Below are 16,135 nucleotides of genomic sequence, written 5' to 3' on the forward strand. Positions count from 1 at the left end.
AGGCTTTAAGTGGGGGGGGGGGGGGGGGAGGAAACACGGAGAGTCACGCCCCCAGATCCCCTGTACTAGTTGGCTGCCAAAGGGGGAGGGACTCCAGAACATCTTTAAAAATAATTCCCACCCAGGCCAATTGTGACATCTCATCTACATGTCAAAACAAACCTAGATTCTCTCTCTCTTATTGCAATTTATGTCACATAGTAATTTCCGCAGCAATTTTTAAAACAAGTTTTTGGGGGAAAAAATGAACAAACAATTTATTAGATTTTCATGCGAAAAACAATACATGCCCAAAATATAAAGAGGTTATGCCAAGTAAATACCAAACATGCTTCAAAACTGCACACGCTCGAGGAATGGCGACAAACTACGGTAATATAAAATCTCCATAGGTGACAAACACATTTACAGGTTGCCAGTCTAGAGCGCTAGAATTATTCTTACTGGTGCGATCACCGTTCACATATGTGGGTGTGACCTACATGTGTGGGGGAGGGAGCAAGGCTGCTTAAAAAAATAAAATAAATGGCCAGTATAAAAATACAATTTTTAAAGTCACTTTCATCTCTATCACAAGAAATGTAAACATGCCTTGTGATAGAAATAAGGCATGACCTGTCCTCTTTATGGAGACATCTGGGGTCTATAAGACCCCAGATCTCTCCTGTACCCTGGAAAGCAGGATAAAAAAAAATAAAGTGTTTACATCTGCCAGAACTGGAACAAAAGTCAAGACATTGCTTCCATCCTCCCAGGAACCATAAAGATTGCTACGGGCCGAATGGTAACCTGAGGGGAGGGGGGGGGGGAGCGGATATATTTTTATTATGAATATATGTATTTAATTTTGAACAGTTACCATAAAAAAAAAAAAAAAAAAAACACTACAATATATTCACAATATCATGATAAATTACTATCAGTTTGTATGCCGATTGATAATTGTTTTTATACTAGAACGAAACGTTATCTCTTTCATAAATTAATAATTATATTTTTATTCTTATTAATAGATCAATCAAAAACAGAATATCCATCATAATCTATTATGATGGATATTATATGAATATGATGATTAGATGATATTATGAATAAGATTATTATTCTCCAGGGTCTCTGCTTTCAAAAAAAAAAAATTATATAATATATATATATATATATATATATATATATATATATATATATATATATATATATATATATATATATATATGTTTGGGGGTTTTAACTAATTAAACGTGTGCAAAAAAAAACAAAAAAAAAAAAAAACTGTCAGCCAAAGGGTTAAAGGCACGCAATAAAGGGATGATTTTCAGCATCAGTTGATCCAAAAAGCCACGATTGGTCTGAAAGGGACATGAATTTCCCAGAAACATCGAATCTTTCCATTTTCATTCAATCCAGAAAAAAAAAAAAAAAAGGAAGACCAGCGATAAGAATCGGTAGATCTGCACTCCGAGTATTTGACTGGCCTTAGAGGAACAGACTGCTATATACATTGAGATCATCACGCATTACTGGGTCCTCAGAGCAGACATGCAGTTGTTGCCAAAACGGATTTGGCTCAGCGAGCGATCACAGAACTGCAAATTAAAAAATGATCGGAAACGCTTAGTATTAATCTGCTGTGTAAACCAGGCAGCTATTTACAATGTGCTAATCTCCACTGTGGACACAAGTTCCTAACCCCCCGCTCTCCCATTTAGGTCAGATTCAGATGACATTTGGCCCAGATTTTCTGGTGCCAGCTATTTACAAAAACAACTCAATCTATAATATTTGGTCAGAGCTTGGCACTCAATGAAATGTATTCACTGATTATAGTGTGCCAAAAGGCTGCAGGTCTGGGGAAGTTGTAGCGCTCCCCCCTGCTCTAGCCCCAATTTCTTGTATTGCATTAAACTGCATGAGGCTATTTTTTTTCAGTATGCCAACATCTAGTGGTGCTTTTGGGCTACTGCAACTTGTTCAGTAATGCGATTTCGGCATCTCTGTCCTCCCCTCCTGTTTAGTGCTAGTTCATGTGGTCTTAGTTAAACTCTCCCCAGCCATTGGCTCCCATGGCTGCCAGTCAGTGAGCCAAATCGAGAGATCGAGATATCGAGAGATCGAGATCGAGAGATAACAGTAAGGTCATTTAATTTGAGTAAAACCAGAAAAACGCATCAGATAAAAATACAGATAATTATTATTATTATTATTGTATAAAAACATCAATATTAATAAAAACATTATTGTACTCAAATGAAATTACCTTACCGTTTCTGCTTGTGGCTATACGGATTTGGCTAGTTTTTATATTTTAAAAACATGCACTTTATGGATTTAATGCGTTTTTAATTTGTTGATGTATTTATGTATTTTAATGAAAGTGTATGAATTAATGTTTATTATGATTTAGCAGTATAATATTGGTATATGCCAGGAAGAGATGAGCACCAGTACACAGTCTCTTGCAATTTAGGATGCGACAGATGCATTTTAATTTGTTCCATCCAATATATAAACTGTCAGTTATGTGGCACCAAGGAATCAATGTGGATTTCCTTATTCCGGGGTCCCGAACCGCATGGAAGGTTCAGGGTGGGTAGCAAGCTAGAGATCCAAATCAGCTTCTGTTTTTGTGGATCAGCTCGGCCACTTAAGGCGCAGCACACCTAGCCGTCTCCACCCCTACTGAAGAAGTCATCGCCTAAGTTTGGGCGCCGACGTCACGCATATAGGGGGCGGAACCTGCGTGCTGGAAGCCGTCTCTTCCTGTATACGTTTTATGCTGACTGCTATGCGCTTTGGAAGCGCCACCCTTGTGAGTAATATTCTTCCTATTCAATAAAGCAGTTTGTTGCAGCAATACAGAGAGCACTAGATTTTTTCCTTTGTTCCCTTTATATGTCAATCGATGGTAATCCCTCTGGAGGAGACAGGCTTCCCATAGCCTATGTGATCTGAAGATCTCTGTGTTTTACTAACGCTGGTACTGACCCAGCATTGGGTGCATAGTGGAGGTGAGAGACCAATTCACCTGGTGGTGGGATTGCACTGTTCACAGAAGCACCTAATTAAGTTTTGCACAAGATTATTCTCTTGGACACATGGGAGTGGATCTACTTTTCTGATTGATTTATATGGACATTTGGATGTTGGCTCATTTATGGACACAGACTTTTGGAGTTTGTTAGTCACCATTTGTGCACTTGACTGGCATCACTATTTTTGGTTTATTGAGCTTCTTTTGTGGGGTGTATGCACATTAAGTGTATGCTGCCAGTCTTTATATTGATTGTTTGATTATTGCACATTTCATTACAATCACATTAGTCATGTGACGAGACCCTTGCTCGCTCGCTTCCGCTCTCCCGACACTCCGTTTCTAGTGAGTCAGCTTGCAGATCGCAACGTCTGATGGTTCGGTCAACCAAGGCTCCGGGATCCGAACTACAGCTATGTGCCGTTCGGAATCCATTAGAACAAACACCAGGCAAGGCTGTATGCAAGTTCAAACAGGAAGACAATTTATTGGAAGAACACAGCACACTTTTATACAGAATTTGGAACATCCCGCCCCCAACAACCGCTTTCCTATTGGTCAATTGTAAAGTACCTGCAGTTCCCCTTCTGGTCCTCCTTAGCCATGCAAATGAGGAATTGAAAATGAGTCAGCAGTGATTGGTGAGATAGCTTGACCAGAAGGACTGCCATGTGCAAGGAGACAGAAGCCCCCAGGGGGGCAATCAATGTACACAATAGCCAGACACAGAACAATGGTTCCCCAACGAGCCCTCAATACACATTACTCTGAGTTTCAATACATCCCTTAGCAGACAGCAGGTGAGTTTTTTTAGCACATCCGACAATAGGTGAATGGAAAGCCACCTCAGACGAAAGCAAGATTTTTAGACAGTCATTGAACTTCCTGAAATGACCATATTAGGAGTTGTACTTCCTGGTCAGAGACCTTGCTGACAAACATGAAGCAATTCAAACCGTCACCCATCTGTCCTTCAATTCCAGTGACCATGAACACCATCACAAGTCAATTATATTTTTTTGCGCTGATAAGTTTTTGGTTATAGTACATCAGTACACCCAAGGATACACAAGAGGGAGAGACTGCCACATGTAGCAAGCATTTCTGTAAGACAACGTTGTTCCTAATCTTTCCTTTCCCAGGGAGATTTTTGGAGCCGCCAAGTGGGCTGGTGAAAAAGCAGCCAGATGGGCTAATAGTTCCTGCAGTCAGTAGAACAAGGATCAGTGTCTACAGTGGAGTTGGGGATACCCCAGTATGCAGCCTACAACACTTTGTACTGTATTTCAAGGGACAGAGTTCCTAGTCCTTGAAGGGCTTGTGCATCCTGATTAGCAGAGACTGTTCAGGAAGACCGTTCTGGAGCGTCTACATAGGGAGGAAGTTGTCACTGTTCTGTTGCAATCAAGCTGGACATCCCAGAATTACTATTTTCCATCCAAGTTATTTAGGCTACTAAAATAAAAACCAAGCTCAAAGACTGTTCCTTGTGTCTGAAGTGTGGAAAGTGCTTGTTGTCTGGCGCTGCAGGAGTGGGGAACCCAGTCATCTGCAATCCCTGCTGGGATAGTGCTACACCATTATTCTTGATCTTTACAGATAGTCTGCAGACGGGAATGGTGCCAGCTGAAAAAAGCCAATGTGGTACCAATATTTTAAAAAAATGGCCGAGATATATCCCGGGTAACTATAGGCCAGTCAGCCTAACATCTTTAGTCTGCAAGATTTTGGAGGGGATGTTAAGGGACCACATACAAGACTTCGTAATGAAAATGGTATTAGTAGTAATCAGCATGGTTTCATTGAAAATCATTCTTGCCAGACCAATCTTAACCTACAATGAAGTGAGTTGCCATCTAGATAAAGGAAGGCCTGTGGATGTGGTGCATCTGGACTTTGCAAAGGCATTTGACACAGTTCCCCACAAACGCAGGTTCATAGGTATGGACCATAGGGTGAGTACCTGGATTGAGAACTGGCTCAAGGGAGAGTCCAGAGGGTGGTGATTATTGGGGAGTACTCAGATTGGGCGGGTTTGGAAAGTGGAGTCCCAAGGTTCTGTCCTGGGAATAATCCGGTTTAATTTATTCATAAATGATCTAGAGGAGGGGATATCTGGCACAATCTCGGTATATGCGGATGATACTAAACTAAGCAGGGCAATAACTTCTATGCAGGATGTGGAAACCTTACAAGCGGATCTGAACTAAATAATGGGGTGGGCAACTACATGGCAGATGAGGTTTAATGTTGAAAAACATAAGGTAATGCACTTGGGCGTCAGAAATACGAACGCAAGCTACTCACTAGGGGGGGGGGAACCTCTGGGTGAATCGAAGGAAAAGGACCTGGGGGTCCTAGTGGACAACAGGCTTGGCAGTGCCATTCAATGCCAAGCCGCTGCAAGCAAAGCCAACAGAATACTGGGATGTATAAAAAAGGGGATTCACTCCAGAGATAAAGAGATTATTCTCCCACTTTATAAGACTCTGGTCCGGCCACACCTGGAGTAGGCCGTCCAGTTCTGGGCACCGGTCCTCAGAAAGGATGTGCTGGAGCCGGAACTTCAGAGAGTCCAGAGAAGGGTGACAAAAATAATTAGGGGAATGAAAGATCTCAGCTATGAGGAAAGACTACAAGCATTGAACTTATTCTCTCTGGAGAAGAGACTCTTGAGAGGGAATATGAGATCAATGTACAAATATTGTACTGGTAACCCGAGCATAAGGAACAAACTTTTCAGAGAAAGGGAATACAATAAGACACGTGGCCACTCACAAACTAGAGGAGAACCGGTTTAACCTTAAAACACGCAAGGGGTTCTTTACTGTCAAGAGCAGGGGGGGGGGATGTGGAATTCTCTTCCACAAGCAGTGGTATCAGCGGGGAGCATCAAAAACTATTAGACGGGCACCTTAAAGACCACAACATACAGGGGTATACAATGTACGGTTAACATCAAAAACACACACAGATACAGCTGCAAAAAAAAGTATGTGAACCCTTTGGAATGATATGTATTTCTGCACAAATTGGTCATAAAATGTGATCTGATCATCATCCAAGTCACAATAGACAATCACAGTCTGATTAAACTAACACAAAGAATGAAATGTTGCCATGTTTTTATTGAACACACCATGTAAACATTCACAGTGCAGGTGGAAAAAGTAGGTGAAACCCTAGACTACATCTCCAAGAGCTAATTGGAGTGGGATGTCAGCCAACTGGAGTCCAATCAATGAGATGAGATTGGAGGTGTTGGTTACAGCTGCCCTGCCCTATAAAACACACCAGTTCTGGATTTGCTTTTCACAAGAAGCATTGCCTGATGTGAATGATGCCTCGTACAAAAGAGCTCTCAGAAGACCTACGATTAAAAAATGGTTGACTTGCATAAAGCTCTCCCTAGGAGTGGCCGTCCTGTAAAGATGAGTGCAAGAGCACAGCGCAGACTGCTCAATGAGGTGAAGAAGAATCCTAGAGTGTCAGCTAAAGACTTACAAGTCACTGGCAAATGCTAACATCCCCGTTATTGAATCTTCAATACGTAAAACACTAAAGAATGGATTTCATGGGAGGATACCACAGAGGAAGCCACTGCTGTCCAAACAAAACATTGCTGCACGTTTACAGTTTGCACAAGAGCACCTGGATGTTCCACAGCAGTACTGGCAAAATATTCTGTGGAAAGATGAAACCAAAGTTTAGTTGTTTGGAAGAAACACTCCACTATGTGGCGAAAAAGTGGCACAGCACACCATCATCAAAACCTCATCCCAACTGTGAAGTATGGTGGTGGGGGCATCATGGTTTGGGGCTGCTTTGCTGCGTCAGGGCCTGGACGGATTGCTATCTTCGAAGGAAAAATGAATTCCCAAGTTTATCAAGACATTTTGCAGGAGAACTTAAGGCCATTTGTCTACCAGCTGAAGCTCAACAGAAGATGGGTGTTGCAACAGGACAATGAACCAAAGCATAGAAGTAAATCAACAACAGAATGGCTTAAACAGAAGAAAATACACCTTCTGAAGTGGCCCAACCAGAGTCCTGACCTCAACCCGATTGAGATGCTGTGGCATGGCCTCAAGAAAGCGATTCACATCAGACATCCCAAGAATATTGCTGAACTGAAACATTTCTGTAAAGAGGAATGGTCAAGAATTACTCCTGACCGTTGTGCACGTCTGATCTGCAACTACAGGAAACGTATGGGTGAAGTTATTGCTGCCAAAAAGGAGGTTCAACAAGTTATTAAATCCAAGGGTTCACATACTTTCCACCTGCACTGTGAATGTTTACATGGTGTGTTAAATAAAAACATGGCAACATTTCATTCTGTGTTATTAGTTAAGCAGACTGATTGTCTATTGTTGTGACTTAGATGATGATTAGATCACATTTTATGACCAATTTGTGCAGTAATCCATATCATTCCAAAGGGTTCACATACTTTTTATTGTAGCTGTATATACACAAGATGAACTGGATAGACTGATGTATTTTCAACCTCACTAACTATGTAACATGCATGCACCACATCTTCAGGGGGCCGGCTGCAAGAACAAGTAAAAAACAGCCAGCCCATGACACAGCAGATGTACCCCAAGACCTCCTGGGATGCAGTTGGGTATCCCATGAGACTGCAGGTTAATGCACAAGCTTATGCCAAGGCCTCATGCCATTTTGCCTATGTGCATCAAATCCCAGCATTTTTGGGTGCCCAAAAAACACATGTGCAGTGTCTAGCCATGTAGGCCACAACCCATCAATATAGAAAAAGCTGAAATCTGCAGCACCTGGACGTTGTACTCATTTAGGGTCGTATGCATCCTAAGAACACGGCTTTGATCAGGACTGAAATTTGCATTTCTAATACACATAACAGAACAGAGTCCAGCTCCGGTGGTCCTTAACCACTGCTTACAGTAATACTACTGCGGCAGAGTGGCTCGTTATCGTCTGACGACGTAGTATTAACGTCGTCAGACACTCCCCCTTCTGGGCGGCGCTTGCGCGCCGCCGGAGGCTCGCTCCCGCTGTTTTCATTCACAGCGGGAGTCGGGCCAGGGGAGGAGCAGCGGCGATCGCCGCTGCTCTGCCCCGATCGCCGGGGATCTACTGTGGAGATCCGCCCGCCTGTGTAAACACAAGCGGACGGATCTCCATAGTGACAGGGAGTGACAGATCGGACTGTTCAGCATAGCTGGACATCCGATCTGTCCATGACTCACTCAGTCACCTCCCCCCCTACACGTCAGTAAGCACCAGGCATACATTAACCCCTCCCTCTCCAATAAAATTAACCCCTTCCCTGCCAGTGTCATTTTTACAGTAACAGTGCATATATATAGCACTGATTACTGCAGTAATGTCACTGGTACCCCCAAAAGTGTAAAAAATGTCAGTCAAGGGTCCGATCTGTCCGCCGCAATGTCGCAGTCCCACAAAAAAAAAAAAAAAAAAAAAAAATCGCAGATCGCCGCCATTACGCGTTAAAAAAAAAAACACCAAAAATGACAGAAATCTTTCCCTTTGTTAGTAAACGCAATAACTTTTGCGCAAACCAAAATACGCTTATTGCGATTTTTTTTTACCAAACATAGGTAGCAGAAAACAAATTGGCCAAAAATTTTTTAAAAAATTTGTTTTTACATCTTTTTTGGGGGAATTTCATATAAAAAAAATGTTAAAAATATTGTTATTTTTTCAAAATAAACGCTCTTTTTTTTGTTTATAGCGCAAAAAGTAAAAATCGCACAGGTGATCAAATACCACCAAAAGAAAGCTCTGTTTGTGGGAAAAAAAGGACGTAAATTTCGTTTGGGTACGGCGTCGCACGACCGCGCAATTGTCAGTTGAATTCGCACAGCGCCGAATCGCAAAAAGTGGCCTGGACGGAAGACAGCAAAATCCTCCGGTGGTAAAGTGGTTAACTGCTCAAATCATAAGCATCTCAGAAACAAGTCAAAGCATCAAAAAAGCCCACTGCATTTGGGGTTTAATACCCTTCAACATAAACCACCAGTGCGGGCCACAGCCATTTTCAGGCAGTTTCCACTATATACAAGGCAAACAAATACTTCCACTATATACTTCATGGCAAACAAATACCAATCTTGGCAACATTCTGCCAGCATTTTAGGATTGGTTGCATTCCTCAGCTTGGCCATTTTAGAGTAAAGTATAACCAAGGCAAATAAAATGATCTACTTCCTGCGCTAATTCACATCCCCCAAACATTAACTATAGTGCTCCAAATAGAGAAATATCTAAAGACAGCAGCTCACCCCCCAAATATCCACTAATACAAATCTCAATCTGCACTTGGTATGGCACCATCCACCATTATATACGGCAAGTGCATATAGCATAGCCAGATAAATCTTTAAATAATGAAAAAAAAAAACGAATGTACCCATTTTGTTTTTTTCATAATTTTTAGATTCATCTCGCTATACTATATGTACTTCATTACATACAGTATCACACAAGAGTGAGTACACCCCTCACATTTTTGTAAAATACTTTATATCTTTTCATCTGACAACACTGAAGAAATGACACTTTGCTATAATGTAAAGTAGTGAGTGTACAGCTTGTATAACAGTGTAAATTTGCTGTCCCCTTCAAAATAACGCAGCCATTAATGTCTAAACCGCAACAAAATGGAGTACACCCCTAATGGAAATTGTTCAAATTGGGCCCAAAGTATCCATTTTGCGTGTCCACCATTATTTTCCAGCACTGGCTTAACCCTCTTGGGCATGGAGTTCAGAGCTTTACAGGTTGCCACTGGAGTCCTCTTCACCTCCATGACAACACCACAGAGCTGGTGGATGTTAAAGACCTTGCGCTCCTCCACATGCCATTTGAGGATGCCCCACAAATGCTCAATAGGGTTTAAGTCTGGAGACATGCTTGGCCAGTCCATAACCTTTACCTTCTTTAGCAAGGCAGTGGTCTTCTTGGAGGTGTGTTTGGGGGTCGTTCTGTTGGAATACTGCATTGCGGCCCAGTCTCCAAAGGGAAGGGATCATGCTCTGCTTCAGTAGGTCAAAGTACATGTTGGCATTCATGGCTTTCTCAAACTGTAGCTCCCTAGTGCCAGCAGCAGTCATGCAGCCCCAGACCATGACACTCTCACCACCATGTTTGACTGTAGGTAAGACACTGGTCTTTGTACGCCTCACCTGGTTGCCGCCACACACGCTTGACTTGACACCATCTGAACCAAATACATTTATCTTGGTCTCAGACCACAGGACACGGTTCCAGTAATCCATGTCTTTAGTTTGCTTGTTTTCAGCAAACTGTTTGTGGGCTTTTTTGTGCATCATCTTTAGCAGAGGGTTCCCAGGGCTGGCCCAAGACATTGTGCTGCCTGGGTCCAAAAATTAAATGCTGCCCCTCCAAAAAACAAAAATCACTTCCACCAAAAAAGGCCCACACAATTTTATTTTATATCATGATAATTAAGATTAAATTTATCAGCAACAGCACCTTGTCTACATGCACAATTATATGGCATACTATTATGTTCAATTTCAACCACAAACTCCAGTATTATTTTATTTTGTTTGTCTGAATATCCAACGTCATTGCGCACACTACAAGCGGCAGTATGAGATGGGGAAATGCTGCCCGTAACGAGCCGCAAACTGACAACAGCTACTGTAAAAAAGTAAATAAAATCTTGGGCATCAATTTGCTGCCCCTCTCAAAAGTTCTGCCTGGATCCAATGGACCCAACCCTAAAGCTTCCTTATGGGAAGACAGCCATGCAGACCAAATTAATGCAGTGTGTGGTGTATGGTCTGAGTACTGACAGGCTGACCCCCCCATCCCCTTCAACCTCTGTAGCACTCATACGTCCCATTTCCCAAAGACAACCTCTGGATATGACGCTGAGCAGGTATACTCAATTCTTTTTGACCATGGCGAGGCCTGCTCTGAGTGGAACCTGTTCTGTTAAACCCGTTGTATGGTCTTGGCCACCGTGCTGCAGCTCAGTTTCAGGGTCTTGGCAATCTGTTAAAGCCTAGGCCATCTTTATGTAGAGCAACAATTCTTTTTTACAGATCCTCAGAGTTATTTGCCCCGAGGTGCCATGTTGAACTTCCAGTGACCAATATGAGCGAGAGCGCGATAACACCAAATTTAACACACTTGCTCCCCATTCACACCTGAGACCTTGTAACACTAACTAGTCACATGACACAGGGGAGGTAAAATGGCTAATTGGGCCCAATTTGGACATTGCCACTTAGGGGTGTACTCACTTTTGTTACCAGCGGTACAGCGGTATAGACATTAATGTCTGTGTGTTGAGTTATTTTGAGGGGACAGCAAATTTACACTGTTATACAAGCTGTACACTCACTACTTTGCTACAATGTAAAGTGTAATTTCTTCAGTGTTATCACATGAAAAGCTATAAAAAGATTTACAAAAATGTGGAGGGGTGTACTCACGTTTGTGAGATACTGTATAGGTAGATATTTATCTACACCTTGTATAACGTTAAGGCAACATTTTAGAACACCCGCCAGGTTTTTATTGGTGTTTAGTAAAAATCCTAAATCTGGGTTGTCAAACAGGAATAGAGAAAATCTTCTGACGGGAGAATAGTTTTTCCAACAATCAGGGATTCCCTGTCACTTCCTGTTTTGGCTATGGGGCGGGAAGCAGAGAAATCTCCCCAATGGAACACAACCCCTGTCAGGGGCTATGACTCTCCACCACTGTAGCCCAACATATATAAACACAAACACACACACACTATATACATAATCTCGCTCTATCCATCCTTCTACAGTATTTAACAAAGTTGAAATTGCCTAAAAACATGATTAGGTGTATTCATTAGGTTGCCTGGGTTTTTTTTTGCCCCTTCATTTCATAATTCGCTGGCAGGATTGGTGTGATGCCATACATGCACTTCATTGGAAGGGTTAGGGGTTCAAATCCTCATGTGATCCAATAAAAATTCCCAAATGTTCCTCCACTGGAGTAATACGCCAAACCCTGTCCCTCTCACACCAATTCCTAGTGGGCACTCAATCACGAGACCACCCATGATTCCCTAAAAAATAAAATAAAGGGAGAAACCTATGGCTCACACTTAAAGATCAGAATAAACAAGGCATTTTTTTTGCCTGAAAAAGGTCTCCATCTGTAACAATTACCAAGAGATTTCTAAGGTTCTTTTCACACAGCCCGTATCCACCAATGGAGTCTGTTCTGCTCAGCGGGGGATCGATCCATCTGTGTGCAGAGACGGAGGCGTCAGATCCCCGCTGTCCTCTATGGGGGAATCGGATGAGAACGGACCGGTCCTCCTGTCCGTTCTCATCTGATCTGCTGGACAGATGGAAAATAGGGTTTCCATCCGTCCGGATTTCACGGAAAGGATCGGAAGCGGATAGCAGCGGGTGTCAGCGGAGAGGTCTCCGCTGACATCCGCTGCCCATAGGGATGCATGGAGCATCCGATCAGGTCTGCCTGAAAAACTGATAGGCGGATCTGATCGGATCGTTCCATGAGAAAGGACCCTTATAAAATAGTCAATCCTGCCATACTTCCTCAAAGTGGCCTATGTTGGCATTGTAACACAGGCCCAAGCCTCCTCTTTGTTGTGGTGTATACAATACGGTTTTAGAAAAGCAAGGGTGAGCTTCTGCTCATACAAACTTGTTAATATATTTTTGAAAGTTGGTTATGTACATTTTAATTTACTGTGATGGGCATTGCTCTAAAAAAATCGATATAATTTTTGGAGTATTGCCGTTTTTATTGCAGTTATCCTACCTAAAAAAGGAGATATGGTAGGGTTTCCATGAATTGAGGGTTCTTCATTTTAACAGTAATGGAATATCGTTTTTGGAGAAAAGAAAAATGTAATGTCTGGGGAAAGGCGGATTCCTAGGTATGAAATCCATGGACCACAAAAAAAAAAAAAAAAAAAAGTCTTGGGGTACTGAATTGTGATGCGGGTATATTTACAGGAATTCTAATAGAGTTTGAAATGTTAACTGATAATTCTGATAGAGATGAGAATTGTAGTAATGTTTTAAGTAAATTTGGTAAGGAAGTGATGGGTTGGGTAATGAATAGTAGCATATCATCTGCGTACATACTGAGTTTGTATGTGTTTTTAGAGGAGGTGTATCCTTTAAAATATCCAGATGTGACAAGATGGCGGACCATAGACAGACTTCTAAACCTTGTGGACAGTCTTCCCAGAAGAGTTGAAGCTGTCATAGCTGCAAAGGGTGAGCCAACTCAATATTGAACCCTACGGGCTAAGACTGAGGATGTCATTAAAGTTCATGTGCCCCAATACTTTTGGTAATATAGTGTATATTGGATCCTTCTTACACATTTTCTGGGATTACATATCCTATGCATTACAATTTTTCAATTCTGGTGATAATCCAGCAAATTACAGTTTCTCTGTTTGATAAACCAGCCGCTTTATTTCTTAAAGGAGTTGTTAAGGAATACGTTTTATCTTAATGCATTCTATGCATTAAGTTAAAAAAGTCTTGTGTGCAGCAGCTGCCCCAGCTCCCCATAATACTTACTTGAGCCCCATCTCTGTCCACGAGTCTCGGCCATCCAGGACTCAGACAAAGCAGCAGTGCCATTGGCCACAGCTGTCAAAGTTAGCCAATCAGGAGAGGGGGCGGGGCCGAACCACAGCTACGTCTGCAACTTGGCTCGGGTGCTCCCATAGCAAGCTGCTGACTCTGGGGGCCCTCAACAGGAGGGAGGGGCTAGGAGCAGCAAAGAGGGACCCGAGAATAGCAGGATCTAAGTTGCCCTGTGCAAAACCAACTGCACAGAGTAGGCAAGTATCACTTTTTTTAAAACAAGACTTTACAATCACCTTACGCCCAAGTCCGGAGGAAGATACAAGAAATCCATGTCGATTCACCTATGAAAGCGACCAGGGATTGAATTGCAAGTTCCTGGAAAAGCCCAAACCCATGACAGTAAGACACTGTGGCTCATTTACTAAAACTGGAGAACACAAAGTTTGGTGCAGGTGTGCATTATAGCACATCAGATTCTAACTTCGGCTTGTACAATTAAGCTTTGAAAATGAAACCTGGAAGCGGATTGTTTCTATGCACAGCTGCAGCAGATTTTGCACTCTCCAGTTTTAGTAAATCAACCCCAATGGTTGACACAGTGAAGGATATCCAGGAGAAGACAGACCTTACAGCAGTCCTCGGAGACTAGATTTCTGACCAAAACAAAAAAATAGTGCTATTGGGAAGAATTTAAATGCTCCTCCAAATACAAACACATCCCATTTAGCACTCTACCAGCGAAGGTGGTTAGGCAAATGTGTCTTTGCTCTTCTGTAGTCGAGAGCGGTGATTGTTTGCTCTGGCTCCGACTGCTTCTGGAAGAAGTTTCCAGAATTTGGGGATGGGAGAGGCAAATAACCAGACTATATAATGCCCCAGCCAATCCCTGAGAGAAGTGCCCAGGTGGTAGCTGGGGAGGTGATAGTCTGGATCAAGTGTTCCAAAGCCTCTGGGGCTGCTGCCGCCTTAGGCACCCTGTGGACTGTAGCTGTTCTGAGGTCTCAGCAGTAGCAAGGCTGAGAACCTGAATCAAGCTTGCTGAGGAGCTGGCTGTAGCACCTCCCCTTACGAAATCTGGTCTGGAGAAGGATTGCCTCCCTCGCTGAATTATGTCTGGGAGGAAGCTGGCAAGTGTGAAGCTGTCCTAAGCATTTGTGAGTACCAGCTCTATACTTTTTTCGTGCCAACCCTGGTGTCTTATACTTGTCACCATGCAACAAATACCTAAAGTACACCAGAAGCTTTATAAAGGTTTGAGTACAAGATTAATCTGAGAGATAGTGGAGTTACCTGCCCCCCCCCCCACTTTGCCAATTATCCATGCACCCCAAATTCTCTGGTATCAATTTTTTCCATTCACTGTTCATTCCAGGTATTTACCCCAGAATTTCCCCAGTTCCAAAATTTTTTTACAGAACTCGTAGGGTTGACACCAGGCAATCACCACCTTTGAATGCTCCTGTATCCTCTCCAAGAGGTTACAATTTTATTTGTTTATTCTGTATTTGAGCATTGACTTTGAACTTTGTTTGTAGCAATGTACAGAATCCTGTCACTTTGACCCACGTTGGTATTTCATACAACTGCTGTACGTTTTAGGTCTGATATTGTGGAAATTTCGCCAGCGGAAAAAAAATTGTTTTCGGGCATTTTGCTGTTTGAGAAAAATGGAGTCAAGTACCTGGTAACTTTTTCTGAAGACTTCCAGGGCAGCATCTAATAGGTTCCCCCCACCTGAAACAGAAAACACAATAGTCCACTATAAAAACGTCAGTCCTACCTACTGCCCCAGTAATATCAAAGCACAGAAGAAACCCTCAGTAGCTTATGAGTCTGCAAAACCCTTTCTATGGTTTAGGTCGGGAACGAGTGCTGCCCTGGAAAAAAAAAAAAAAAAAAAAAAAAAAGGAAGAAAGAAGAAAGAAGAAAGAAGAAAGAAGAAGAGTTGCCAGGTACCTAACTCAGTTTTCTCTAATAGTCTTCCAGTGCAGCATCTGAGAGGATGTACCAAGCACTACTTACTAGGGAGGGAATAAAGTCTGGAGCACCTTGTGACCAAATGTCTGGTCCTGACTGGGCAGCTGGTCAATGCAGTAATGCCTTGCAAAGGTATTGATGCTCAACCATGTCACCGCCCTGCAGATCTGCTCTGGCTCTTTCAGCGGTTGATGACCAATCTCTGGTCGAGTGGGCGGTGACTCTGCTTGGCAGGGCAAGATTTAGAGCTTGGTAGGCTGTCTGAATAGCAAGCTTTGTCCATCTGGCTATCATACTTTTTAGAGGCAGGCTTTCCTTTGTTGAATCCTGCATGGAGAATAGTGTGGTCATTTTTCACCAATCCTTACCTCTCAAGGTAAGCCATCAGGATCTTCCTTACGTCTAGTTTGTAGTGACTTTTCCTGCTATCCATTGAATTTGGAAAGGAAGGGAATAACCACCTTCTGAGTTCTGTGCAAAGTTGAACAGACTTTTTGTAGGAATACTGGGTCTGGTGCAAGGATCATTTTGT

At 42.5% G+C, this 16,135-nt stretch overlaps 1 protein-coding gene across 1 annotated transcript in view; it reads right to left on the bottom strand.

Annotated features, from left to right (window-relative positions):
- The window catches only part of PFKFB1 (6-phosphofructo-2-kinase/fructose-2,6-biphosphatase 1), a 141,004-nt gene that overhangs the window by 92,380 nt on the left and 32,489 nt on the right, over positions 1-16,135 (bottom strand). The window lies entirely within an intron of this gene.

This window comes from Pelophylax lessonae (genome assembly GCF_965119305.1).
Source record: "Pelophylax lessonae genome assembly, chromosome: 7".
NCBI lineage: Eukaryota > Metazoa > Chordata > Amphibia > Anura > Ranidae > Pelophylax > Pelophylax lessonae.